This window comes from Myodes glareolus, chromosome 25, assembly GCF_982192425.1.
Source record: "Myodes glareolus chromosome 25, mMyoGla1.1, whole genome shotgun sequence".
In the NCBI taxonomy this organism is placed as follows: domain Eukaryota; kingdom Metazoa; phylum Chordata; class Mammalia; order Rodentia; family Cricetidae; genus Myodes; species Myodes glareolus.
In genome coordinates, this window is record NC_142050.1 from 6,521,055 (window position 1) to 6,548,720 (window position 27,666).

The 27,666-nt window shown below is 42.6% G+C and overlaps 1 long non-coding RNA gene and 1 pseudogene across 1 annotated transcript; one reads left to right on the forward strand and one right to left on the reverse strand.

Moving 5' to 3' along the window:
• Positions 1–20,840: 20,840 nt before the first annotated feature.
• On the forward strand, positions 20,841–21,464 carry LOC125402496 (U1 small nuclear ribonucleoprotein C pseudogene; annotated as a pseudogene).
• Positions 21,465–21,513: 49 nt separating this feature from the next.
• Positions 21,514–25,996, reverse strand: LOC148117810 (uncharacterized). The gene is made up of 3 exons (XR_015736616.1): positions 25,873–25,996; positions 25,005–25,114; positions 21,514–21,569 (listed from the first exon to the last, which is right to left on the reverse strand). It is a non-coding gene; the product is annotated as an uncharacterized LOC148117810 (long non-coding RNA).
• Positions 25,997–27,666: the final 1,670 nt, after the last annotated feature.

Genomic DNA, 27,666 nt, shown 5'->3' on the forward strand with positions numbered 1-27,666 from the left:
TCTGGGTTTTAGGCCTCATCTCCTCTAGCCTTAAAGTTGACATCAACTGTATTTAGATTGGAGTGCTAGTGCTGAAAACACTTGGATTCTAGGGATGACAGACTCTATATGTTCTCTGATTACAAATCTCATTACAAACTGAACCTAGATAGGGTCAGAATGCAAAACGGAAAATGACAGCTGTTGGATGTCTTGGCAAATTTTCATCTTGTTTTATTAACAGGATAAATATCTATATATAAATTTACACATATATGAACATATATGTATATATGAAATTTTGCTTGATGTTTTCATTTCTCAGTGATGCCTAGGCTATGAGAAAGACACCCTAGTACATGAGGCAGAGGAGACGGAGAGGAGGATGAACTTGGACAATCATTAGGGGAAACACGGTGTCTCTGGGTTCCTTCTGGGGTTAAGTGACTTTAATGTAGGAGTAAGGGTCTCAGGACTGTGTTCTTAGATCCGCCAGCTACTTTCTTTTGAGACGTGGAACCAGATTTGCTGAAGGCAATGCAAGCACTACAAATTCTGGTCTAGATTCAGAAGAGTTAAAGGAGGGCAGAACAGCTTTCTAGAGGATGCTGGCTACTTTGCACGGTCGGAGTCTTCCAGAAGGGGTTTGTGCTGTGGTTGGAGCTTTCTGAAGGACGCTGTGAACTGTGGTCGGAGGTGATTTATGGGTGCTGGGTAGAAGGGCAGGGGCAAGAAGCCAAAACTACTGCTTTCTGGAGTCCTAGGGGTTTTTCCAAAAAAAAAAAAATGGGAGGAATTCTGCATTTGGAATCCAGAATAATGATTGCTTCTCTTTAATTCCACCACAGACCCTGTTCATGACTGACCCAATGCTAAGCTCCAGATAAGAGATGGCTACAATCTAAGCAACTGGCACAACCCGGGAATAAATCCACGTTTCCCCTCTGTCTTTAAGTTACATAAACCAGAACGTGTATAGTTAATCTGTCACATTCATTAGGCTGGAAGCTGGGAGAAGTAACTACTGCAATCTTACTTACTCCAGCACAAATGTCAGCATCTCAGCCTGCTGGGTGTCTTGTGCTTGACAATTTAATTCAGCCTTCTGGCATCTTGGACCTGTTTGGCCTTGGTGTAATTGCTCACCAAAGCCACCATCTCTTTAAGCCTTAAATCTGAAGTCAGCTTCTGTCACTGACTTACCAGGTTGTTCCACTGTTTGGGGGAATCGACATCCTGTTATCGTTCAGTAGCTGCCTGTTTCTACCTGGCTAATTCCTTCCTCATCTGCTGTGTCAGACATGTTTTATCTCTCTGCCTTGGTCTTCCTGTGTGCTTATAAAAATAGCAGCTATAATTTCTTGAATGAAGTGGTGTTATAATAAGTACCGTTAGAGTGCAGCCCAGAACCCTCGCCGGCAGCTGCTGAGGAAGTCCTGCAGAGAAGCTGAGCACTTATCCAGCAAGGAGGTCATGGGGAAGTAGACACGGAGGTGCCAGAAAGTAAGAAAAACGGAAGAGACCCAATTCACATGAAGCCTGTGTGTCAAGCTATTACAGAGAAGCACTACAGCATTAAAAGGGTAGAGATCATTATTTAATAGAGAAGGAATACGACAAGAAGAACGGTTAAAAAGTAATTGGTAAGAAATGAAGAGATACAAAGAGAATGGGCAACCTTGTCTTGTGGGTAAAGCTAATGTTTCTGCCCAATTCTAGTAGATGCAGGCAGAATCTCTGAAAACTTGAAAAACATTTTAATAAAACAACTTTTCGTAGTATCAATCCATCCCACATTAAATACAAAGACTTGACTCTGGTGTGCTGACACACAGCAGATGCTGTATCAGACACTTCCTGATCTCCCATTTAAAACCCCAACAGCTTGGCAGCCCCTACTAAGACCTCCCACGTCTGACTTCTTATGTGCCTCCCCCACAGCCTCAAAACACCTCCATCAAGAAGCTGGAATTTTGAGGTTTTGAAAGTAATAAGAGAAACTCTGTGTGAGTGTGTCTGTGTCTGTGTGTATGTTTGTGTGTTCATCATAGAAGATGACTTTCAGAATTGATTCTATACTTTTACCATGTTGCTCCTGGGGTCATCAGGCTTGGTGGCAAGTGCTTGTACCCAGAGAACCATCTCCCAGGTCCTGGGAACTCCTTTGACAGGGCATTAAAGCCTGCCTGAATGGATTGCTTCGGTGGAGTCTGCTTCCCCTTGACATCTTGCTTCTATTTAAATTTTTCATTGTAATTTTTAAGGTTTTGAGAACTTTATATATTTACATTATTTCTATCTTTCCCTCTCCCGTTACCAACTCCTCCCATGCCATTCTTCCCTACTCTCTAAAATATATGACCGCTAGCTTAATTACTGTTGTTAAATATCCTTGACTGAGTCTTTGAGTTAATCTCAGGTATGGCACCATACATAGCAATACCTCCACTCCCCTAAAGTTACTGTCAAGGCCCTACCCAGGAATAGGCTTTCATCTGAAGATTCAGCTGAGAGAATCATCCACTCCAAGTCACTGGGGTGGCTGCTGGCAGCTGTTAGCTTATATTTAGCTGTCACAAGGGAACTCTTGGAAACTCTTACCATCGAGACTTGTGTTCACAGTCACAGTGTGGCATTTGTCTTCCAGCAAAGACAAGAGAGCAAGAGGGAGCCCCAAGGCAGAAGCATAACCTATTCATAATCTAACCTCAACAGTGAGATTCCTTCACTTCCACCATAATTTATTCTTTAGAAATAATTCACCCTGAAGGTGAAGTGGGTACACAAAACTAACCACGGGGATCACTAGGGACCATCTCAGAGGCTGTGACCACATGGCATGATGTTCATGATCCTCCCAGAGTGGAGAGAGAAGCTTAATTGCCCAAAACCCAGTACTGCATAAATCCTCATCTTTACTGCGGTGAAGCTGTGATGACGTACAAACAGACCAGCATGTAGTCCAACTACATAGGCAGATCACTGAATAAAAATAACTCCAAGAGTATGCTTAGGGTCTGTTTGTTTTTGTTTTCAGTGATGGAGACTGACTCTAAAGCCTTATGTCTGCTGAGAAAGTGTTCTATCCCTGACTTTTCCCTCCCTTCCTTCTGGTCGTATATGAGTTTTCTCCCAGGGACCTTCTCTCTGCGCTTGTCATAGGCCCTTTAATCCGCTAGTGAAACTGACTGAAACCCTACCTGCTAAATTGCTAAAACCGCCCCTCAAGTCTCAGCGTTGTTTATGCACGCCCTTGAGTCAAATCTCATTACTCACCTACTGATGCTTTTTTATTTTCTTAAGCCTGCAGTCAAGCAGTACAAATACTCCATCTTTCTTCATTGATGTCAAGTATTGATTCTGGGTAAATAGATTGGTCTTGCAGACTCAACCTCCCTCTGGGGTGGGCTGCTCTTGAACCACAAGTAAATCTAAAATAATAGAGATTAAAACTAAAACCTAATTTTGCCCCCCCACACACAAAAGCACCATAGTGATGTTGGAGACTGGGGGAGGGATGTACTGAAGTGATGGGCAGGATCAAATCACTGAGTTCTTGTCCCCACGCTGTGGACCCTAAGACTAACATTATAGAAACTAGCTACATTCATCACCAAACCCTCAACAATCAAAACTGTTGGAGAACATTTCATGTTCATACTGTTAGATCATACATATTATAGGGATTGCCATCTACTGTCAGAGACCAATGTAGGCCTTGGGGTCAGACTCATGCCTGGGCCACACAAAAGGAAGCAAGGGAATATAGGTCTCCTTCCTAGATGTTCACCTTTAGGGCTGACAGGGATGCCTCCCTTCCAGCTTCAGCTGCTGGAAAACAGTTCTGCCTCAGCTTGTCTCCAAGGCTTGGGAAATGAGGACATATCACGGCCCTGCGTGCTGGCGTCTTCAAATCTAAACATGGGTGCTGTTTGTACTTGTCTTTTCACTGTGTTAGCCCATACTTGGTGCTGAATGTGAAGATTCTGTGTCTGGAAAAATAGGAGGGACGCTTATATTGAATGCGATGATGAAGGATATCTTAAAACTATGCTAGGTATGAATGTAAATAACTGCGCTGGGGCTTTTTCTTTCCTTTGTTAAGTTGCCTACTGTGGTCTCTGTCGGAATCCTCCACTTGAATAGTCTTGATCCCAGGCCCGTGTTAGGACCGGGCTCGGAGGAGAAGCTCTTGCAGGGGATGGCACATTAAATAGATCTGTTTTTGCTTTGTAGATACATTTGGACAAGCACTGTGATTACCTTATTACTGAAAGAGAAAGGGTTTGGGACATGTTATTGATTAAAACTACAACTTGAACAGACAAAAAGAAGTCAACGAGAAGGCAGAGAAGAGTTGGACATTCTCTAGTGACAGGACTGTGCTGCAGGGGTGGAAAGGAGAGTTTGCCGTGCCAGCCACCACCCTATCTCCAGCAACAGGTCCTGGCCTGCCTGCAGGGCCTGCCTAGCCTGTTCAGATAGCGATGAATGGGTTTCCTTGGTTACATAGGCTGACTCACTTGTGGCTTCCAGGCAGGCATCCTGCTCCTGAATACTTATGAATGTCTGCCCTTCTGCCTTCCATTCTTGATGCTGGCATTTCAAGGGCATGAAGATAGCCCTTGTTCCTGAATCTCACTTCAGCCTGCAAATCCAGGGCGGAGCCTAGATATTAACACCCGAGAACAGAATCAACTCAGAAATCCCGGCTCTAGCTGCCGCCCCTCAGATCACCTCCTCTCCTTTCAGATCTGTTTATATCCCCTGTATCTGTTCACCAAGACCCCAATTATCTGATTTAACTTTTCAATAGGCCTCACCATCCCATCTTAGATTCACTTCCTCCACTCCATGGCCCACCTTCAGTTGTTCTAAATTATTTTCTCACCAGAGAAAACAAAACCGAAGGTCAAGGTTACAGTTTACCACCTCTGATCCTAATTGCTACTGTCCCTGTTACTGGAGGTTCATAGGGTCAAAGTCTGTGCCCTCACAGATCTAAGAAGCTAGGTTCTGCTGCCAGTCTTCAACACATCGGTCAAAAAGACATTTGCAGTGAACGCAGAGAAAGGAGACTTTCCACTAGGGAGAGAATAAAACAAAAAGGACCAGCGATCTCCACGTGTGTCTTCATGGTCCTGACAACAGACTTTGGCTTTTAAAAGAGCAAAGGGTGTAAGTAATTGGCTGTCCAGGTCAGGGTATAGTCCTATTATTGACATACCATTTTCTCAACTCTCCATCTGTCCTACAAGCTGTCAGTATCCCTCCCAGCGCACAGGTTCTCCTCTGGCTATCACCAGGGCTTCAGCCTTTCCTTTCTGCCATGAGACATTATGCTAGAAACATAGAGAACTTGTGAGAATTTATTTCCTCCCAATAAAGTGTCTTGGCAGCTTGCTATGGGGAATGCAGATCTTTTTATATTTATCTAAATAATTAATGTTAACCCTCATATTGCACATCACATAGCACAGTAAATATTAAATATATACATAGGTTACAGGATGAATACAAGTAAAGAGGCTAGAGGAGAGTTCTAGACATTTTAAAAGTGGGCAGAAAGGGAGAGTCTGTGCAGACAAAATAATAAATCTGGTCAGTGCCTAGAGGGAACTGTTGCTGGAGCAGCTAGGAGCAGCTATGAGGACAGAGGTGTAGTGCTCTGCTGCTGGATGACAGGTTCAGTTAGGTCCAGAGCAGGACATCTGTCAGGAGCAGAAGGCAGGGCAGCTTCAGACCCAGGCAGGAGGATGGACAGGCAGGCAGCTGAGAAGACAGAGGCCAGCCAAAGCTCCAAGAATAGTTGGAAGTCCTTAATCCTTTGCATGCATACTAGGAATCAGATGATGGTAAGTATGTGGTTATATGTTAATCCCAAAGATGGGTAAAAGAAGACCACCAACCCAAATCATCATGGCCAAATTAATTAAAGCAAGCTTTTTAATTCATGTAACCAGACTGTCTCCCATTAAAGCAGGGTTGAGAGGTTTGGACATGAGAAAGGCAAGGTTTTTATAGCTCAGGGGTAGGTTTCTTTGACCTGTGCTGGTGGCTAAAAGGTCTCAGGAAAATGGTTTTTCTTTGTGATTTTGTACCCCAACTAGTCACAGAGGAAGCAAGATGAGAACACCTTACTGAGAAAAGGTACCAAGCCACATGGCTAAACATAGGTAAGAATTATGGGTTAATTTAAGTTGTAAGAGCTAGTTAATAATAAGCCTGAGCTAATAGACAAAAAAGATTATATTTTACAAGCCTCTGTGTGTTTCTTTGAACATCTGTAGGACCAGGTGGGACAGAAACTTCTATCTACAAGTTTCCAAAGGGGTATTTGGTGGGCAAAATAGGCAGGGTTGCAGGACCAGAACATAAACATAACAAGTTAGTAGAGTGACTTCCTGAAACAAAGATCTAACTGCAAGGTAGTGATAAGGTAGTCATAACAACCATTTGAAACAAAGGGAGGCTTGCAAGATGGTTATAGCAACTTTTAGAAACAAAGACACAGTTGCTGTTTCCTGGAAGAGGCAGTACAGAACCATTTGTAGCTAAGGTTACAGATGGTACATAGCCCAATCCTTAAGAAACAAAAATGTAGCCATAAACAGGAATGAACCTAGTTTTCCTTTACCATAAGATGCCTTTTAAGCTTCAGATAAAGGCAGGCAGGTCCATTATGCGCCCTTCCACTGTTAGGTGCCCATCACTTCCTGAGGTCCAGGTTGAGAGGGACACACCCCTTCCTTGGTTTGAAAGTCCAGTAAGCCTCTGGTCCCTGATATGATTTTGGTTTGCCTATATACTCCTTTGTTTCAAGTCCCCCCAATAAACTCTTTTTATTCTCAGGAATTAGTCATTTACCAGCCTGTGTGAGGTGATGCTGCTTCATGGCCTACTCAGGGCCTACAGTCATCTTTCTCTCTCAAAGTGGAGTCAAGAGCTACTTGTAGAAAACCACAGTTTACACACTGTGGAGCTCCTCTCCAAAGTCTCACCAGGATTGGGAGGGCGGCCTCTCCCCAAGTCTTCACAGTATCCTGATGGCATACTTCCTACAGTATATCATGCATCTTTGGGTTTGCATTTCCACCCTAGAGTGTGACTGATCCTCGGGGCCAGAAGCTGGATTTCATGAGCCTTTGTATTTCCAGCTTCTAACACAGAACAGATTTTTTATTACATTCTTGGTGAACTGATAAATAAATATGAAAAAAACGACATTTTCTATGTTGTATCTACAGGACACTGTTGCTAATGTTATTTTAAGTATGCTTCATGGTTATGTTACTGCAACATTTTAATATTGTATCAAAGATTAACTTAATCTTTGATGATTTGCATCTGAATGCTGGGCCTCCACTGGTAGCACTGTTTTATGGAGGAGGCGCCTAGCTGGAGGAGGTGGATCATGAGAAGTGGACCTTGAGTGTTATGCCTTAGCCACCCCTCATTAAGCCCAGCTCTCTAATTCTTGGCTAATACCTCCAGGTGCCACCTGACTCAGGGTCTGATGCCACAGCCACAAGTGACCACCACGGCCATGCCACCCTCCCATGATGACCTCCTGACCTGTGAACCAGAATCACCCTCCCTACCTCAAGTTGTTTCCATCAGAATTCTTTTATGGCAATGGAAAAAGTACCTTATGCTCATACAGCAGTTATTTTCAGAAAGCATTTACAAGGGTGCTATAACAAAATTTATTATAATCATCAATAAAAGTAGCAAAATTGGATAATAAAAGCCATTGAATAAAGCAGGACTTGTCAAATAAACACCTTATTTAGCAAGACATAGCAGACACACACCCCTTTCTATTAAATACAAAGTTAACTGGGACAATTTGAAAAGTAGTCTGTTGGTTGCAGAATTTTATTTTGTGGAATGAAAGATAATAGTATCTCAGGCAAATGAAGGAGAAAAGTTGTCTTTCTGAAAGGACTTGAAATTATCCGTCTGACTTGTGGAGTACTTTAAAGAATCTTGTGGGCGCTAGCTTAGGAGGAAGCTTGTCTGTGGCACACAGGATGTGAAGTGAACTAATGCCGGTTGCTCTCCCTGCTCCCGTGTGCATCTGTGTTTGTGGGACACAGCATGTGTCCATCACTGTGTGACAATCACTTCACCCTTAAGATGTATAAACACAACACTGGTAATGGAAGCAGAAAGTCATGGTGTTCTGTGCCTGTAGTCCAGGCTACGAGAAACAACACTCGAGGTCAGGCATTTGTTTGTTTTGAGTTTTACTTTTTGAGGCAGGGTTCCCTGTAGTTCAGGCTTAGGAACTCCTGGTCCTCCTGCCTCCGATTGCTGGAATTGTGTGTACTGCTGTGCCTGGTGGGGTCATGGGCTTGAATCCAGCCTGGGCAGCGTAGGATACCCATGTGTCAATACAAAATAAAACAAATCCCAAACAACTGAAATTGGAACAAACTTCTCCTTTTCTACCAATAGGTGGCTGTATTGCTTTGGGACAAATGACAATTATAGCATGTCCTTTACTTTTGAGTTATGGTCTTCCAATGAAGTCCACGTTGGCTGGAGGCTCACTGTGTAGGCCATGGTGGCCACTAATTCTGTCTCCTGAGTGTCAGAATTACAGACATGACATTACACCCAGTCAGAGTCATTTTTAATAATTCTAGACTAATTTCTTTTCTCTAGTTTGCTTAAATATTTACTCTGCAATTTTTAAACATAATGTTTTATTGATTGTTTGGGAATTCGCATTATGAACCCAATCCTACTCATTTCCCAGTCCTTCCATGTCTGCCCTCCACCCTTGTAACCTCCCTCCAAAGAAAATTAAAATAAACAGACAAACAAAACAAACAAACAGATATTTCTCTGTCTTTCCTGCTTCTCTGTCACATATTTATTTATTCATTTCTCATAGTGGCCTTGGGACCTGTGGTGTGTCCAAACAGCTTTGGCCTCAACAGCTTTCCTTGCAAATGTTCATTGCAATGTATTGTTAGTCTGGTTCAAGGCCTCTGACTTGTGCTACATCAACAATACTGGAACCTCACCAAAATTCTTCTGGGATACCCTGCTGGTGCCCGAAGTCATGGAGACTCCACAGTTGTGGTTCCGCAGGACCAGTCCCTTCATGTGCTCCACCAGGTCCTATGTGAGGTGGATGTTGAGGAGTGCACACTTCAAGCCCTGGATGTGGACCTGGGTGGCAGCTGTGCTTGTCAGTCCTCTGGGACCAAAACCCTCAGACAAGGGTCAGAGCCAGCTCTCTCGTGAACACAGTGAGAGTCGGGGCCTGGTGCTGTGGCTAGTGGGGGATGGAGTGGGTGGGGAAAGCAATTGCCCAGGACTGTGTAGGGTTTGGGTCAGCTCTTAGGTGCCAAGGCCATCTCCCATGGCCTCCAGGCAGTAACATGGGCCAGGATATCAGTACAAACTCCAGCTACAATAGTACCACAGATCCAGACGTGGTCTTTGGCAGCAGCTAGTGCCTGGACATCACTATGGTCTTGGGTGGTAACCTGAGCCACTCAGATCAGTATGGCCCTGGCATAGTGTACCTCTTGAATACCAGCACGGCCACAGGTGGTGGTCCAGACCACAGGCATCCATATGGCCTGCAGTAGGCCAATTTTTAACCCCATTGAAACCCTAAATTCAAGGCTTCCAAACACCAATACAGACATTTTGTTCAGAAGAACTTTGCACTGGCCTCTGTACCCCCAGAAGGCTTTTCCCCTACCGAAGAAATTCACAGTCTCCTTGTTGCAAGAGATAACCTTGCATCCTTGAAAATCCCAGATGGGGCTATATTCAGTTCACTAATCTGCTTCTCAAAGTTTTATATTAAAAATGTATTCATAGGGGATTCTCTTAAAAATTGATTGCTTCAACCAGAATATGGTAACACAAACCTTTAATCCCAGTACTTGGGAGGCAGAGGCAGGTGGATCTCTGAGCGTTCAAGACCAGTCTGGTCTACAGAGCAAGTTCCAGGACAGTCAAGGCTATGCAGAGAAGACCTGTCTTGAGAAAAAAAAACAAACAAACAAACAGCGAAAGCAAAAACAAACAACAATAAAGCAAAAGCCAAACAAAAAAAACCTGATTGTTTCAGTAGTAACCAGGGATCCCAGTTTGGTTGGTTTGTTTGTTTGTTTTAGTTTTGGTGTTTTCTTAATTTTTCAATTTTCTGCATGTTGTGCATGAATATGCAATGTGTCAACACACTGGTTTAGATATGAGGATCTAAGAGTGTAGATCGGGTGGAACAGTTTCCTACTATGTTCAAAGCCTGATGTTCGGTCTAGCGAAGAGAAAGAGGAGGAGAAAAAGAAGAGCTCCACTGTTTGGACTCCTGAGGCTCCTTTACTTCTTAAAGTTGAGAAAGTGTTATATTTCTCAAAGTTTGTTAAATAAACCAGACGAAAGCAGATAGCAAGCAAACACAAAGCATGAGATGGAAGGGTTGAGGGGAAGACCTCTCCATACATTGTTCTGGGTCTCTGTACATGGCTTGGAGTGGTTACGCCACGGTAGAAGGTTTGGGGGGGGGGGGGGTTCTCCAACCCGGGAACCATTTCCTTCTCTGAAACTGACTTCCCAATCAGTATGTGGGTTTTTAGGAATCATGATGTCTGTAACTTCCTATGCGTCTGGATATAGTTAACTGAAATAATAAAAACCAGTACTACCAACCAGCTACCGATTTATTGACCAGAAACTAGGAACTGGGTATTATATCACTGGAGTGATTCTAAATACTCTTGTTGTTCAAGGCAAGCGGAAAAAGTGAAAGGACATAGAATTATTCGGATGCTTTCCAGGATGCAGAGGAAAAGAGAGATGAGAACTCAATATACAGCCTTTGAATAAATAAAGCTTGTCATTAAACATGGCTAATAAGTTCAGTCTTCTATAAATGTCAATATTAGCCAAGGTGACATACAGGGAACGGCAAAGGAGAAGAGCGAGTGTTTGTATTGGCTCCTGTACCAGAAGACAGCCCTGAGGAACAGGAAGCAGTGGATCAGGATGAAGCAGGCGGGGCCATGGAGACCAGAACCGGCTGTTCCTGGGACTGGAGAGAAGCCACTTTGGAGTCCAGCAGGCCAAGGTGTTTTTCCGAAGACTGCATTTTTAATATGACTGCTTTACCCCTATCTCCAGGTTCAATTAGTCTTACAAGGGACAAAGCAGTAGAGATTTTCTCCACCTTCCCAGTGATAGAAAAAGCTAAGAATTTTTATCAGCTCAACCTAGTGACCTGTTTATAAACCAGCAGTTGGAAAATTGAGGCAGGAGAGTCACATATTCAAACTAGACTTGACTACATGAAGAGACATTGTCAAAAACAAACAAACAGAAACAAAATCAAACACTGCAAAAACAAGAAAGAATAGCATTTGCAACTATAGGAGAATGGAGGCCGTAATAAACCTGGCCCCCACATGCATGTGCACACATGTGTATATACAAGCACACATACATACATACAAGGCAAAAGTATGTTCTAAGCTACTGTCTGTGATAATTTATTACAGCTGCAACAGACACTAAAATATTCATATTTAGATAATTATTGCCAAAATTTCATCCCTCAAAAGCTGAGGTTCTTTTTTATAATAACAGTTAACAGAAAAACTTTTACTTAAAATCTAATCCAAAAACATAATTAATTTTTGTTTATATTGGCAGTCTTTTCATTTTTCAGCATCTTTTATATATTTATTAAATTTTAGACCTAGATTGCCAAAGTTTCAGAGTTATGACTGTGTATTAATTGTGTCATGTTAGATGTTTGTTAGATGTTTTTAATTTAGTGGTTTATATTTCCTTTCTGCTCTGGTAATTATGTTGCATAGTAAGCCATGTGGCAGTATTTACCAGAGGTCTGCCTGAATACTAACAAGGCCTTTCTTAGTGAAAACAGCCTGATGCTTCTATCTGGTCATCATGCTGCCCAGAAAAAAGGACTCTGCTTCTAGGCGGGCCAGTGAGGCGTAGGTGAGCAAGGTCATCCAAAGGCTGCTTCAGCTTCTGTGCCACTGCTTTGGAGACTCCTTCCCGCCTCACTTCGTTCTGTGGGCTGCATTCAAAGTAATGGGTGCAGTTTCAGCAGCCATCTTGGATGTTGAATGGAGAAGCCATTTGCTAGGTGGCAGAAAGAGGACGGTGCCCTGATGCCCCTGGTGACTCAGCTGGAACTTCCTTCTTCCTTCCTGTGAGTGGGAAGCTTGGCCAAATCGTAGTGCTGTCTGATTTAATGAGTCTCTGCTGTGTACAGTCTGATCTAACCCTGATGTCCCCCTGCTTGTTTTTTATCTCTTATCCTCCCTCTTAATCCTCTATTTCCTAGATGACTTTCTTGGTCATCTTTATATTGGCAACTCTTTTTATCATCACATTTGCAAGCTTCCTTTAAAGACTGTCTTTTATTTCTTTGACAATGTGTCTTGATCATATCTCTCTGCAGATTCTGCTCCCCCTCTTCCAACACCTCCAACAGGTCTCCATCCCATCTTCAAGTCCTCGCCTTTTGACATTTTTGTCCAGCCCACTGAGTTCAATCAGTGCCCCTTGCTGGAGTATCGGTTCATCAGGTGTAGGGTTTGTGCAACCGTAGCTGCTGGGAGCTCCAGTGCAGCAGTCACAGCATGTCTAGAAGACAGCATTTCACACATCCTCTCCATCCTCCAGCTCTTAGAAGTCTGCTTCTTTTCCAGAATGCTCCCTAGTCTTACATGGGTGACTACAGGAATTGTATATGGATCTGAGCACTCAAAGGTCAGTTATTTGGAGCACTCTCATCAGTTATGAGTCTTCACATTGATTGCTGCCCAGTGCAGAAAGAGGCTTCTCCAAAAAAATATAAAATGGAAGAAATAAAGTATATTCAACAAATAGTGCTGGCATAATTGGATATCAACATGCAGAAGAATGAAAATAGATCCATATCTACTGCATGCACAAAACTCAAGTCCAAATGGATCAAAGACCTCAACATAAAGCCAACCACACTGAACTTTATAGAACAGAAAGTGGGAAGTACACTTGAATGCATTGGCACAGGAGACTACCTCCACTTCCTAAATATACCCCAGGAACATAGACAAGTAATAAATGGGACCTCCTGAAACTGAGAAACTTCTGTAAAGTAAAGGATATAGTCAACAAGACAAAATGACAGCCTACAGAATGGGAAAAGATCTTTACCAACCCCACATCAGACAGAGGGTTGATCTTCAAAATATACAAAAAAAACTCAAGAAATTGGTCATTAAAAGAACAAATAAACCAATAAAGAAATGGGGTACAGAGGTAAACAAATAACTCTCAACAGAATAATCTAAAATAGCTGAAAGACACTTAAGGAAATGTTCAACATCCTTAGCCATCAGAGAAAAGCAAATCAAAACAACTCTGCAATTCCATCTTACATCTGTAAGAATGGCCAAAATTTAGAGCAGATCTGAGGCAGTGAATTCCACAGGAGCAAGTACCTGGGAGCAACTGCTGAGAGAGTGGGCCAGAGCAAGAGACCTCTGCAGGTCTGGGCATGAATGACCTTTGAGGGAGTAGACCTGAGCCAGGTCCTCTGTGGTCAGTGTGCATCCGAGTCTGAGAGCTCCAAAGGAGTAGATCAGAGCCAGAGACCTTTGCAGGACCCAACCCCAAGCCGGGGACCCCTGCAAGAGTGGATCCAGACCAGGGATATTTATAGAAACAGGTCTGAGTTGGCAACCTAGGCCAGAGCAGGCCTGAGACAGTGAACAAACTCCACAGGAGCAGAGCAAACCCCAGAGCCCTGAGCGAACTCCAGAAACACAGTGACCAATGGGGTAACAAGAACTGTGGCACTGACTGCACCCTGAGGAACAACCACCTGGCACCTGGAAGATTAATCACCAGAGTCACAGACAGCCCCAACTATACCAATTAGAGGAAAAGATGAGTAGATAAGGTAAGAACAAACACAACACCACAAAGAGCAACACGACACCAGTAAAATCTAGTGGCCCTACAACAGTAAGACTTGAACAACCAAATATAGATGAAGCAGAAGAAAATAACCTAAAAAATAACTTCAGGAGAATGTTTGAGACTTTTAAAGAGTAAATGAGAAATTTACTCAATGAAATGGAGGAAAAGACAAACAAAAAAATGGAAGGCATCAACAAATTCCTTTAAGAAAATCAAGAAAGGCAATCAAACATATGAAAGAAATTATTCAAGACTTGAAAACTGAAATAGGGACAATAAAGAAAACACAAGCCGAGGGAATTATAAAAACAGAAATCATGAGAAAATGAACAGGAACCACAAATGCAAGCATGGACAGCAGAATACAAGAGATGGAAGAGAGAATCTCAAGCACTGAAGATACAATAGAGAAAATAGACTCATCAATCAAAGAAAACATTAAATCTAACAAAAGCTTAACCCAAAATATCCAGGAAATGTGGGACACCATGAAAAGACCAAACCTAAGAATAATAGGTTTAGAAGAAGGAGTTCAACTCAAAAGCACAGAAAATATACTTAACAAAATCATAGAGGAAAACTTTCCCAACCTAAAGAAAGATATGAATTTGAAGATATAAGAAGCTTACAGAACACCAAATAGACTAGAACAAAATAAAGGTTCCCTCTCCACATAATAATCAAAACACTAAACATAGAGAATAAAGAAAGAATATTAAGAGCTGCAAAGGGATAAGGCCAAGTAACATATAAAGGCAGGCCTATCTGAATTACACCTGACTTCTCATTGGAGACAATGAAAGCCTGAAGCCTGTGGTCAAGCTTTATGCAGACATTAAGAGACCACGGATGCCTGCCCAGACTACTATACCCAGAAAAAGTTTCAATCACAATAAAAACAAGATATTCCATGACAAAACCAGATTTAACCAATATCTAGCCACCACAAACCAATATCTAGGCTACACAAAGTACTAGAAGGAAAACTCCAATCCAAGGAAGTTGGTTACATCAACAAAACAACAGACATTTGATGATCTTACAGCAGCCAATACCAAAGAAGAGGAAAACACACAAATTAGCATCACCAACAATGAAAACTAAATTAGCAGGAGATAGCCATCACTGGTCATTAATATCCCTTAATATAAAGGGACTCAACTCACCAATAAAAAGACACAGGCTAACAGATTAGATACGAAAACAGAATCCATTCTTCTGCTGCATACAAGAAACACACCTCAACCTCAAAGACAGACATCACCTCAGAGTAAAGGGTTGGGAAAAAAATTATAATCAAATGGACTTGAAATGAGCTAGTGTAGTAATCCTAATACTTAAGAAAAAAAACTTCAATCTAAAATCAATCAAGAGAGTACAGACCTAAACAGAGAACTCTCAACAGAGGAATCTAGAATGGCTAAAAGACACTTAAGGAAATATTCAACATCCTTAGTCATCAGAGAAATGCTAAGCAGAACAACCCTGAGATTTTGTCTTACACCTGTAAGAATGGCCAAGATCAAAAACACTGATGACAACTTATGCTGGAGAAGTTGTGGGGGAAAGGGAGCACTTCTGCATTGCTGGTGGGTGTGCAAGCTTGTACAGCCCCTTTGAATATCAGTATGGCAATTTCTCAGAAAATTAGGAAACTAACTTCCTCAAGACCCAGCAATACCACTTTTAGGTATATACCTAAAGGATGCTCAATCGTACCACAAGGACATGTGCTCAACTATGTTTACAGCAACATTGCTTGTCATAGCCAGAACCTGGAAACAACCTAAATGCCCCTCGACTGAAGAATGGATAAGGAAAATGTTGTATACATACACAATGGAATACTACACAGCAGAAAAAAATGACATTTTGAAATTTGTGGGCAAATAGATGGATCTAGAAAACGTCATATTGAGTGAGGTAACCCAGACCCAGAAAAACAAATATCATATGTACTCAAAAGTGACTTTTAGGCATAAAGCAAAGAAAATCCAGTCTACAATTCACAATCCCAGAGAACATAGACAACAATGAGGATCCTAAGAGAGACGTACAGGCATCTAAACTACATGGGACAAGAAAAAGACAAGATCTCCTGAGTGAATTGGAAGCATGGGGACCATGGGAGAGGGGAGAAGTGGAGGTTATAGGAAAGGAGGGGAGCCGAGAAAAATATAAGGCTCAATAAAAACAATAAAAAATAAAAAAGGGGCTTATCTGGCCAAGAACAGCACCAATCTAGGGGTGTAGTGATACTTCATTTGTATTTTAATAAATAAAGGTTTCCTGAAGATGAGAGAGTAAAACACTAGACAGCCTTACAGACCAGACAGTGAAGACACACACCTTTAATCTCAGTAGCCACGCTAGTTTGCCATATTAACTGGGCAGTAGTGGATATGTCTAATCCCAGCCCTAAAAAGGAATATAAAACTAGAGGAGAGAGCTCTCAGACACAGTCTTATTCTGAGGATTTCTGGAGGCAGTATGGGCATTTTGAACTGATGTAAAGTTAGAGTCGGAACTGGCTGTTTTGCTTTACTGGCTTTCAGGTTGAACCCCAATATCTGTCTCTGGGTTTTTATAATTTGTGCTACATAGAGGTGTAAGCATAACTAAAAGGCCATTTGACAACATGCCCATTTAACTAAACAACAGCAGGGGTACGTGCCGCCACCCCAGAGTCTATAGCTATTTTATTTTTTTAAGAGAAAATCTTATTGTTTTGTGTCTAATAATCTTTAAATCCAGAATTCACCAATAGGAAAGTCTCTCCTATTTTGAAGTATACCACTGCTCTCTGAAGTTTTTCTTTCTGCTAATGTCATTCTGTGTTCATTTGTTTATCTTGGGTTTTCTGTTTGTGTCAGAGATTTGCCCCTGATATCCAGCCATCTTTCATTGTCACTTACTAAAAGTAAACAAATGAAATGAATTGACATTGCTTTCCTGTTGATAAGATGCCGACGAAAACATCCATTTCTGTGGTGCTCTTGCAAAGATAATCATGAGGAAACTTTAGACAAACTGAAACTATAACCGATGGACATTTTACAGAATAATTCACCAGTGATCACAAAAGTCAAAGCTACAGAACACAGAGTAGAGGATCCCACCACGGGGGCTAAAGATACTCAAATGCTGTATGATCCGAATTTTTCTTTCCTTTTTTTCTGCTCTCTCTCCTCTCTTTTTGTCTCTGTCTCTCTCCTCTTTGTCTCTGTCTCTCTGTCTCTGTCTCTGTCTCTCTCTCTCTCTCTCTTGAATCCAGTGATACATACAAGCGAGATAATTGCTCCATTACTAAACTACACTCTCACCCAGCTCGGGAAGTCTTTGGCCAAAAGGACTTTTGTTCGAGTAGTTACCAAATCTTAATGTAGTTTATAATTAGAAGTATTATTATCAGTGTTAGCTTCCTGATTCCGGTATTTGCCCTGCAGTTACGTGAGAGAATGCTTTTAAGAAATTCATTCTAGTATCTGGGCTCAGAGGACATCAGGTCGCCATTGTGCTCTCAAATGACTCAGAAAAGTAAAACATGTGTCTGTGAATATGCTTTCACCCGTCTCTGTAAGTTACTACTTCCGTATCTGTCGGTGGGGATCAGGAGAAGAAACAAAGGATAAAGTGTACACACTTCGGGAATCTGGCTATACTGTGATGCGGTTTCTTTATACTTCTCTTTCAAGTTTTCATAAGCCTGTAACTGTGCTAAAGGGTACTGTGATACAAAGATTGATGAGTGGCAGACTGTCTGAGGACTCTGGAATGCCAGAATTAAGAGGCATTATTCTGGAAACTTCCTTCCCAGCCCCAGACATAGCTGATTAGCCCACGTGAGCAGTCTTTACACTGTTTGCTGCTTGGGAGAAGCCCGCCCCCTGCCTTGCTCCTTGTGACTTAACCAGACCGACTCGGCCTCAGGTAGATTCTTTCTACCATGATCTCAAACTAAAACAGAGCTTGTCAGTAGTCCGGATGGACCTGGGAGGGTAAAGTTGTCAGCTCAGTGGATGAGAAAGTGATTAGAAAGAGGAGCAGTAAGCTAATGCATCTTCAAAGAGGAGCGAGTGCCGTGCACGTGGGAAAGAAAGATGCTGAAGCGCAGTAGGGTTTGTCTCCTGAACGGCTTTCCAGTGTGGGCAAGGCCCCACTGCACAGTGGCGTGATCCTTTCTCACATGGAAATAAATGCTTTTTTTTTTTTTATTGTGTTTTGTTTTTTTTTTCTCCCCAAGACAGGGTTTCTCCATATAGCCTTGGCTGTCCTGGAACTTGCTCTGTAGACCAGGCTGGCCTCAAACTCACAGAGATCCTCCTGCCTCTGCCCCCCAAATGCTGTGAGTAATGGCGTGCACCAGCACTGCCAGAAAAATTCATTTATAATGGAGCTAGTTTGACTGGGTGAGTTTCTAGTCCTTGCTTCCAAGGGGCGAGGGGAGCCTTAATTTTATTACTTTAGCTTCCTGGTTTTCATTTTATTTTTCAAGACTTATTTTTGTTTTATGATTATGAGTATTCTGCCTGGTGCATGTCTGTTCACTATGCCTTGCCCTCAGAGGCCAGAGGAGGGTATTGGGCCCTCTGGGACTGGAGTTAGAAAATGCTGGGAGCCACACATGGGCTCTGGGAGTCAAACTTGGGTCCTCTGGAAGAAGAGTGAGTGCTCTTAACTGCTGAGACATCTCTGCAGCTCCAATTTTCATTTTTCAAAAGAAAGCATTCTGTGTGTGTGTGTGTGTGTGTGTCTATCTGCCCATGTACATGGTGAGAGCATGTGTGCATGTATGTGTGCATGAACACAGTGCAATTCTTTGGGCGCCATCTCCATCCCCCACTTTTTAGATAGGGTCTCTAACTGACCTGGAGCAAGTCAAGCACTCTAGGCTGGTCTTCACACACACCACAGACACACCCCCTGCAGGTACTAGTCTATCTCCACCTCCCTGGGGCTGGGAGTTGGGGTTACAGTACGAGCCACCATCCCCAGCTTTTGCGTATGGGTTCTGCAGAGTGAAATCACATCTACATGCTTACAAGGCAAGCATGTCACCTACTGAGTCTTTAATAAACTATGCATCAAAATCAACACCAGTGTCAACCAAAACTTGCATTAAAATATCAGAGAATTAGGAGTTATTTTCATTTCTTAGAGGTCTCACCTTGTCTGATTTTAGTGAGTTTAATCAATTTCTCCTCTTAGAGCAAAACTTTTTTTAAAAAAATGTTTTTTTCAGATGCACATTTCAAGAGTCAATCACTGATCAGCATGGGTCTTCTGTTGCAAGTGTTCCTGGAAGAGTTCCTGTCAGCCACCCACCAGGGAAAGCTAATGCCCTCCCTGCTGCCAGCAGCTGTTCCTCCCCATCTTTTCCCAGCAGCTGGAGAAGACACAGTGCCCACAATGCCTTTCTGTAACTGCTGTGGTGAAACCAAGTCTAGATGTGCACTTTGACCTTTGAAGCTAGAATTTCTTCTCAATTCTAAACTGAATGGATTGGCTAGAACATGGATTTGGGAAAGAATGCATAGTATTATGAAAGTATGTAGCCAGAACAAAATTACTTAAACAAATTTTAGTTTGAAGAAGACACATAGAATAATTTTACAATCATCCTCCAAACTATGCCCCCAGTGTAGACACCATGTACTTTTGTGTCCTTTCCCTAAAGTGAATTCTGTGGATTCGGAGCTATGACCTTCAGCAGTCCAATAAGTGTGGTAGAATGAAATCATTTTGATTATCACATAAAATCTTTATTAAAATTTTGTGCCAAGTTTCAATAGGAAAATACTTTTAAAACCAAGTTTGTAAATTTCATCATATTTTTTGAGTTACAAAGTAAATAATAAAACTAATACTTCCAAACAGCACGGCCATCCCCTGGGAGTGAACAGCTTACGGAAGGATGCAGAAGCTTGACGCTGTGCCTTCATTTGATGTTGGGACACGCAGGGTCCTTCCCAGAACAGGTAGGAATCTCATTTTATTTGGATCGTTAACCGATTCTTTAAAAATAAAATAAAATAAAAGAGACGAGAGAAAGAGAGAGAGCCAGAGCAAAGAGATCTTCGTATCAGTGTCCCCACTAGAAGATGGTTTCTATCCAGAAAAGAATACAGAATACATAGAAAACCCGGCAAAGCTGGGGAAAATTTTCCCACTGTGCATCAACAAGATTTTTTTATTTTGTTTGATTTTTGGTGTTCATAATGTTTTTATCATGGAAGTGTTTGTTACCTGATACACAAAGACACGAAGGTTGTACATGTTAATGGGGTATTATTGTGTTTGTTTGACACATATGCCCGAACAGTGTTTAAATCGGGTCTAATGGGGTTGTCTCCTCAAACACTTTTACTTCTTTGTAATAAAAACTCAGAATTCTTGCTGCTGCAGCTTGAATTTGCAGTAAGTGCTATCTTCTGCAGCCCCGCCATGCCAGGACTCCCCCTCCTGTCTACCGCAGGACTAGTTCTTTAACCTTTTCCCTAGGTCCACTTTTTTCCTTTTGAAAATGTTTTCATTAGCATACCCTACTTTTGCACAATAGCAGGCTTCATTGCGACACTTTCGTGGAAATACACAATATATTTCCAGCCTCTGCTTTTATGTAAATACACATTATATTTCCAGCCTCTGCTGGGATGGATTCACGGTCCTTCGCTCAGCCTTTCTTGTCACCCTCCCCACCAAATCCCCTTTGTTATTCTCAGTAGCTCCTTGTGTTTTCCTGTCTTCTATTTTTCTTTCTTTGTGACCCAGTGAATTGAGTTTTTGCCTGTTTGCTTGTTTAGATAGAAGCATAGGTGAGAACAGCCTGCCGAGCAACATGCCTAAGTTTTATTGTGACTACTGGGATACGTATCTTACGCATGACTGTCTGTGAGAAAGACACACTGCAGCGGTCGGAAGCACAAGGAGAATGTGGAAGACTACTACCAGAAATGGATGGAAGAGCAGGCCCAGAGTCTGATTGACAAAACAAAGGCTGCATTTCAACAAGAGAAGATACCTCCAGCTCCATTCTCTGCTCCTCCCCCTGCAGGGGCCATGATCCCGCCTCCCCCCAGTCTCCCTGGTCCTCCTCATCCTGGCATGATGCCTGCACCCCACATGGGAGGCCCTCCCATGATGCCGATGAGGGGTCCTCCTCCTCCTGGGATGATGCCCGTGGGACCTGCTCCTGGAATGAGGCCTCCCAGGGGTGGCCACATGCCCATGATGCCCGGGCCTTCACTGATGAGACCTCCTGCTCGCCCTACAACGGTGCCCACACGGCCTGGCAGGACTCGGCCAGACAGATAAGAGCGGAAAGGCTCTTTTTCGGTTTTGTATTTCTTGTTCTGTTTCAGCAGGAGATCACGGTGCTGAGCCTGGGTGTTTTCCAGCTGCATGACAAGCAAGGCTTCCCCTTTCCTAACAGAATAGTTTGGAGGGGAAAAGAGGGATTAGAAAAAGTGCAGCGCTCACTTACATTGTGAAATGTGAAAATAAAACTGTCAGCTGTTTGAGTTAAAAAAAAAAAGCATAGGTGAGCGTCTGTTTACAGGATAATGGGAGCCTTACCAGTGACTCCACCGCTGAAGAAAACATCTCTTCCTTCCATAGATCTTTGCCTATAACGAAAAGAAAATTGAGATTATAGTATTTTATTTTTTCCTCCCCTTTTCTCTGTTTAATCCCTCCCATGGACTCCCCTTATCCTTTCTCAAATTCATGACCTTTTTTTTAAATTGTTGTTAGACATATATATATATATATATATATATATATATATATTCATATGCACATATGTATGTGTATGCACACATACATATTCCAAAACACACAAACAACCTTCTCAATCCATGTGTTACTTGCATGTGTGTGATCTCAGGGCTGATCACTGAGGTTGGATAACCAATGGGCCAGTGCTTCCTTGTGGAAGATCAATTCTCCCTCAGCATTTCCTAGTTGACCATAGTTCTTCATCTACAGTTGAGGCCCCTTCCATGTTAGCATGCCCACTGGTGTTGTCTTTGTTCAGGTCTTGCTTCCCATAAACTAGTAACTGTGCAAAAGAGTAGGGCCCAGGGCCTCCTCCCGATCTCGTGTGAGAACGCTGGCGGCCCAGTCTTGTACAGAGTGTGTGTTCTCACAGCTGTGCTGCGTTAGTTTAGTGATGATATAGCTATGACATGTCCATGTTCAGTGTTCCTCCTCCCCGCCTCCTCCAGCTCTTACGTTCTTTTCATCCTCTCTTGTGTGATGTTCTCTGAGCTTGAAAGGGTTTATCTACATGCCCTACTTATGGCTGAGCATTAAAAATCATTTATTTTCAGGGCTTTGACCAATCATGGGTTAGTGGTCACTACTGACCCCCATAAAAGTAATCCTCTCTAACCATAACTGGTATCAGCACTATTTTCTGAGTATAAACATAGCTATTTAGAAGGTATTTGACAGGCACATCACGGCCTTTTAACAGAAAAAGCAGTAGATTTCCCCGCTAGGGCCTTGACATCTCTGCCATAGAATGTTGACAGGAATTCCCTCCTCTGGAGTAAGCCTTCCATCCAATCACAAAGTAGCTAGTCATCCCCATTGCAAACTGCTACTACTGCACCAGTGGACACATTTTGCCGGGCCAGCTGGACACAACATCCACATCTGAGCAAGGTCACTGATGACAATTCTCCAAAAGGCTGCATATTCCCAGGACAATGAGAGCTGTCCAGCAGGAAGGAAACTTCCAGTCCAGTTCTGGCTTGATTTCTCTATGTCCTGTGTCCGAGGCATTTGCCATCTTCAACAAGATTTTACTTGTGGGCAACCCATGGCAGTGCAATTAGGTAATTTGGTTGCACTGGGGGCCTTGGGGAATTCCCTGACCAACAAATCTAATGAGTTAGTCCACCCCGTCATTGGGATTTTCCTTTAATCACTTACGGCTTGGGGGTGTATCCTTAGCCATCCATGCAAACTATTTTTTATTGTAGTTTTAATAATCTTCTCAAATATTAGATTTCCTGTTAGATACACTTTTCACATAGTCTTATAGTAAGAAACTAAAGGATATAACTACTTTTCATGTGCAATAAAAAGTCCATCTACACAAATTCTGTTTCGTTTATTTCAGCTACAATGTGCCACTTGTGAATGACTTCTCTCAGAAACCATTTGTCCCCAATTACAGAATTTCTGGTACATGTGTTTTGAGGAAAGAGGGGGGAAAAAAAAAACAATGCTTCTCAGACTTTGCTGCATGTGGGATCCATCTCACAAGCTTGTTAAAATGCACAGCCGGCATTTTAGCAAGCTCCCAGATTACGCTGAAGCCACTAGGCCATGGGCATGCATTAGAGGCAAGATCCTAGTACAACCTAAAACATGGAAAATTTGATGGAAGAAAATTTTTGCCTTCTTGTATCTGCCTACCATTAAACCCATTGGCCACAACCCATTTCTGGGAAAGCATGGGTGATTTCTCATTCCTGGAAGGTTTCCCAGGCTGAGGGTGGAGGAGAACTTGTTTGTTGCAATACAAGTGAAAGTATTGAGCAACTAGGTTGAGTTCCTTCTCTACACTGGAGCCATTCCAAAGATTATAACACATCTGTTTATATCATTTTCCCTGGTACTAATATAATCATATCAGGGGCATGGATCGTGCCATGATAGTGCTAGAATAGAGACTACAACTTTCAATCTCACCTAAAAGATGGATATGGCCATATTACCAAGTTCCAGTCAATACAATAGTACTGAAACAGAAGTTACACACAAGTCATGGCTCGAAGATGAGAGGCTAAATTAATTTACCACTCCAGGCAGAGCACCAATGTGCTCATGGAAAGACTTGTGTCCTAGAGGTGGTGACTCTACTCCTGTCACACCTTTCTGGGTCCACCCTGGACTCCCAGAATATCCCAAGTCAGTTTCAGAAATAATCTTTTAAGGCTGAACAAAATTACTAGCTACTGTACTAGGCCTGGATTTAAATCCTTTAATCCTAGCCCTCACACTGGAAAGTAGAGGCAGATGGATCTCTGTGAGTTCAAGTCTAGCCTGGTCTACATAGCAAGTTCCAGGCCAACCTGGGCTGCACAGTGAGACCCTATTCAAAACCAAAACAAAACCAAACCTATATTATTAATTAATTAAAATTTGTGTGGACATTTGCTATCTTTGGTAAACAGAGTGAAAGAATTCAGTGAAGCCCAAGTCTTTTTTTTTTTCAAGCCAGGGTTTTTTTGGTTTTGTTTTGTTTTGTTTTGTGTGTGTGTGTGTGTGTGTGTGTGTGCAGCTTTGGAGCCTGTCCTGGAACTCGGTCTGTAGACCAGACTGACCTTGAACTCACAGAGATCCGCATGCTCTGCCTCTCAAGTGCTGGGATTAAAGGCATGCGCCACCACTGCCCGGTGAGGCCCGTGTCTTAAACCTGGAGAAAAGGTGCTGAGTCTCACTCTCTACACAATGCAGAGTCCTGCTTTCAGCTCTAGGGACCCTTGGGCTGCCTGGTGCTGACTACACAGATAGCAGTCTGGCTTCTGAAATGATGTCGTTCCTGCCTTAGTTGGACTTTCCAAACCTGCAAGGTTTCAACCCAGGGGACTGAGATTTCAATGATTTGAAAACAGCAGATTCTATCATTTATTACTAATCCTGTCCATAATTATTTTGTTCTAAATGCCTTCTTTCGTAGCTTGTTTTCCATGTAAATTCATAACAGGGTTGGAAAGACAGCTAATACCTTTGCCTTAAATACATTGCCGTCTACCACAAAAACATTCATAGGAGCTAGCAGTATGAGGTAAAACAGGTCTTGGTCCTTCCACGGCCCTGGGATATGGCATGGAAGGCTCTCAAAGCCTTCCCAGAACACCACAGGTCTTCAGGCTGCTTCCTTTGCATGTGCTTTTGTATCATTGCGAAGCAGATTGCGTGAGATATTATCATCATCTCACATTTTCCATAACTTACAGCAGAAGCAATCCTGATGGTCTTGTGTGTCCCGGTTATGACAGATTTCCCCACCCCCCCCACACACACATACTCCTTCATCCCCATACCTGACTGTAATTTAGGGTTCTCCCCTGTTCCTTCCTCTCTGCCTTTTCAGATGCTTCTTTGTTCTCTTAACTGCTTCTGGTCAGAAATAAAGACTTCAACACTGCTGACTCTGTAGAGAGATATCACTTCATTTACTGTCTCAAGGAAATACGCTAATTAAAATAATCAGGTGGGATTCTTTGGGAAATTTTACTCATCCAAAGTCCAGCTCATGAGAAAGGTACAGACTATGATGATGAAGCGAGTCTTTGAGAGTCAGCCTGGTAGAGTAGGAAGTAAGCATTTAACAGCAGTCTATTAATTTTTTGAATACCACTTTTCCCACGGAATTCTAATATGATGCTGAGCTGGGGGGGGAGGTTCAAAAAGGCTTAAAAGTGTGAGGTCTTTATTTGTTCCTTTTTTCTAGTGTATTGGAAAAGTAGAGAAGGAAGTGAGAAAAGAAAGGCAGAGAATGGTAATAATCCCAAAGGTAGTTTAACTGACAAAGTCATGTTATAAAATCTCAACTGTTATTTATGGTAAGACATTTGCAATTTTGAAAAGCTGTGTGTCTATGAAATGAACACAAAAAAATGAAATAAGGAAAATAAAATAGCAGGAAATACTGTACCATGTTTGGGTTGTATTTGATCCTTAAGGATAAACTCATTTTTATTTTTCAAATCACAGACTTTGAAGTATATGGTCTGAGAGTACAATGCATGATTCCTGGTTTTTCTTTCATTGAAAAATACTTAAGACTAGGAAGGTGTCTTAGTTCGGGTTTCTATTGCTGTGAAGAGACACCACAACCACGGCAACTCTTATTATGGAAAAAATTTAATTTGGGCACTCACTTACAGCTTCAAAGGTTCAATCCCTTACCATCATGTCGGGGAGCATGAAGGCATGCAAGCAGATGTGGTCCTGGAGTGCTACATCTTGCAGGCGACAGGAAGTCAGCTGACACACTGGGCAGTATCCTGAGCATGGGAGACCTCAAAGCCCATTCCCGCAGTGACACACTTCCCCCAACAAGGATGGACACACTTCAACAAAGCCACACCTCCTAATAGCGCCACTCCCAGTGAGATTACGGGGACAATTATATTCAAACTACCACAGGCAGCGTTTTTCCCTTGAGATACAGTAAAGGTGAGTGATTACACCTCTACCAAGTTAGCCATGGTGAAAGTGTTCATTTCTGAACAGAAGCATTTGAAGAGGATGCAGAAGTTTCTGATAGTACAGAGAGAAAGGAGGACCTGTCTAAGTGTCTAATGCCATACTACAACGGGACATAAAATATGCACCTGGTGAATCTGCAAGGATGAAGCAACAGACCCAGCTACTTCTCCATCTCAGCACCCAGACTGCTTGGTGTTCCAAGATCTAGAGTCCCAGTTGTATCACCCTGCTAGATAGTTAGACATCACTTTAGACAAGCTAGTCAGTCTCTCTGTACCATAGATGAGTTATCTGAAGACTTGCCATTCTTGTGTATCTATTCATGCTGAAATGGGCAAAACAGTGTTTATAGCAATGTTGTTCAGCCCTGGGTTGCATCTGGGGACCCAGGAGGCAAATCGCTCCCCATGCTGGAAGGAAACTTTGCCTAATAACAGCAATGGATTGTTGTGGCTACACCATGCAAGCAACATGGTTTCTGCTGACCCTCTGCAGCATATGCCTGATTAGAGCCCTTGGGCAATAAGTCTTTGAACTGCCCCCTTGAGAATGCTTTGCCTGTGTTCTCAGCACATCCTTGAAGGAACCGCGGCATTTCACTGTGACAGGACGCTCAGAAGCCTGGGCCTGGGCTCGTTCTGCCTCTGTCTGTGCATCTATTTTTCTCTCTGGTTTGATTTTGCATTTTTTTTTCTGGTCACAAATGTCAACCTCAGTTCAAATACATGCTGGGTTTTATAAACTCTTCCAGCCAAGGAATTAGGGGGTAGTCTTAGCAAACTCTGGCATCTCAAGAACTGTGAGAGAGATTTTTTTCTTCCACCTTCATAAAGGAAGTGCCCTAGCTTTCTGTCTTTCCTGTGGTGTCCCCTGCCCAAGCTTCCTTATTCATTCCCTGCCAAAGTCCAAGCCAGCACATGGACACGGACATGACTGTCAGGAGTGACACTTTCAGTTTCCCAGCCTAGAGAAGCTGTAGAACTTCTGTGTTGCACATAAATGCAACACTGGTTTGTGCGCGTTTTCCTCACAGTCCATTTGTGCTTTCCTTACACTAAGAGGTGAGGTTCTTCGTGGTACTTATTGAATTAAATGCGTCACTGAAATTTCCCCATAAAATATTTACCCAAAGACTTATCTGGTGAAGCAAGTGTTTACTTTGTGATTACACGGAAGGTCTCTGTAAATCCATGGCCAGTCGCTAAACACCAACGCCACGTCAGCAGCAATCCACACGCATCACATGGAGCTGTGCAGGATATCCTGTCCCCCCAGCGTGGCCTGCTTTGCCGCATATCCTCCTCACGCTGTGTAATCTGCATGACGTACCGTCCGATGACCTTCTTGATAAGCTGTGTGATTATGCTTTCACAGCATTAACTATTATTTCTTTAACCTTGGAGAATAAGGAGTTTGGGCGCGGTGGTGAGCAAGGTCTTAGATTTCCCTTGAAACTGTCTACTGCGCAAACTCTCGAGAAGTTCACCAGAG